The sequence below is a fragment of the Zalophus californianus genome, chromosome 2 (assembly GCF_009762305.2).
Source record: "Zalophus californianus isolate mZalCal1 chromosome 2, mZalCal1.pri.v2, whole genome shotgun sequence".
NCBI lineage: Eukaryota > Metazoa > Chordata > Mammalia > Carnivora > Otariidae > Zalophus > Zalophus californianus.
This window is the reverse complement of record NC_045596.1, coordinates 105,372,463-105,374,768: the sequence shown is the minus strand read 5'-3', so window position 1 is coordinate 105,374,768 and position 2,306 is coordinate 105,372,463. Positions and strand designations below refer to the sequence as shown.

The window sequence follows — 2,306 nt, the reverse complement described above, 5'->3', positions numbered from 1 at the left end:
CACTACTTTGAAAGAATCAGGCCCAGATAATCAACTGGTTGATTTGTAATTTGGAAGTAAGAAAGGATTCCTCTCTGTTAAGATGGTAGAGATAAAATTTTATGTCCATTCTAAAGGCAGTTAGACCAAGAGTAGTATAAAGAGACCAGCAAGAATCAGGGATCCAATATTTAGGAGAGTTAGTGGAAAGAAATCAGTTCCTATGTGAGGTGACTCCTTCCTCACCTTCTTTTCCTCCTTTTCTTTCTCCTTCCTCTTCTCTTCTTTCTTCTTCTTTTAATTTTAGTATATAGCTTTTGTAATATATATTCTTACTGATTAGTTATGTGCATAACAAATCAATAAGAAAAAGGCCTATCACATATTGGAAAGTTACATAAAAGACATGAACAGGCAGTGAAGTTCCTTCCTGGCTTCTTTTCAGGAAGAAAGGACTGTTGCTACACTATTGCACTAAATGGGGATGGGGAAGTATGTGCTATAAATCTACAAGGAATCCTTTGCCAATTGCTATATGTACTGTATCTGCATCTTATAATAAGGCCTCCTTTTTTCTTAAAGGCACCTGGGTTCTTTTCAACTTAAATTTTAAAGCCAACAAACACAAAAGAATAGCACTTTTTTAATTAGCAATAATCGCGCCTCGGATAAACCTCATTGGCTACGACACTGCCACTGTGCAAAGCTGTATAGCACTTCTTTTTTAAAGATTTATTTATTTGAGAGAGAGGGGCAGAAGGAGAGGGAGAGAGAGAGAATCTCAAGCAGACTCCCCACCAATTGCGGAGCCCAACTCGGAACTCGATTCCAGGACCCTGAGATCACAACCTGAGTCAGACACAATCAAGAGTCAGACGCTCAACTGACTGAGCCACCCAGGTGTCCCCAAAAGAATAACTCTTAAGGCAGTTATATGGTGCTGTTTTCACATGAGTAGGTCAACTTGAGAAATACTCAAACCTCAAACCGAACTCCACATCATGCTGCTCAGAAAGATACAGCACAGCCTCAATAGACTTTTCAAGGTTGTGACAAGAACATGAACAAGAATCCCTTTGCCCCTCAAAAAAGGGAACATTTGAGGAATGGAAAATCAATTGTGACCATGAAATATATATACATATAGTTTTGGTTGTGATTTTTAATATTGGATAACCAACTTACCCAAAAGAAATGCAAATGAACTATCTTCACATTAAACTGCATAATCTTGTTCATAATTAAAGACATAAAAATTAAGATAATAACTTGATTCACACTTATTTTCTTAAAGACTACAGCACCTGCTTATGTACAGTATGTAAATATATTGAATGGAGAAGTCATAGTTCTCATTCAAAGGTGGTGAAGTCGAAATTATTTTAACTTCTTTTAATGGCAGCTTGTCATATCTATAAAAATATAAATGTATATTACTTTGACCTAGCAATTTCACTTCTAGGAATTTATCATGTATATCTTGCACATGTATGCAAGGACATTTCTACAAAGATATTTTCTGCAGCCCTGTTTTTGATAGCAAAAACTGGAAACTACCTTAAGGTCTTTTATTTACTTATGCTAAACCTATACCATGGAATATTATACAACCATTAAAAATAATACAGAGCAAGTCCATGTGTTTACATTAAAAAATCTCAAATATATTTCCAACTAGAAACATCAATTCCCAGAATAGTATTAAAATTTATGTGAATTTATGTTAAAATGAAAAATATATAGGTTATATGGGACAATTCTGGAATGATGCAGAGTAACTTAAGAGTGTTCTCCTGGGCAGGAAAGTGGGGCTAGAGAAGTACTTTTCACTGTATTAACTATACTGTTTGAATACTTACCATGAGTTTTATTTTTTCAATAAATCAAAAATCTAGTAAAAAGAGAGAGTACATGGCATTTTACAAATACTAATGTTGGACATCACATTGAAATGTCTTATAATCTAATTTTGTCGTATTTGTGAAGTTATTTTAAAATTGCATCAAAATTAATAGTGTTTATGCAAGGAAGATTTGACATCAATACTTTACCACTTCATCACTGATACTTTCTTACTCTATTAGTAGAATTGTTGATCATCACAATAGATGCAGAAAAGGCATGCATAATAATCAATATTTTACCCACATACACATGCCTATGTGTATTTGTGTATGTGTGTATTAAGAATAGCAGAGAACTTCACTGAACCTGCTTGCAAGTATCTACTAAAATTCAATGCAAACCATTGTACATAATTTTTAACTTTAGAAGCATTTTAAAAGGTGATGTCTGCTATCAGTGCTATTGCTCAAACTGTAATCATT

General features: G+C 33.9%; 1 pseudogene; it reads right to left on the bottom strand.

The window, feature by feature from the left end:
- Positions 1-561: 561 nt before the first annotated feature.
- LOC113926012 lies at positions 562-687 on the bottom strand (annotated as a pseudogene).
- Between the last annotated feature and the right edge of the window lie 1,619 nt (positions 688-2,306).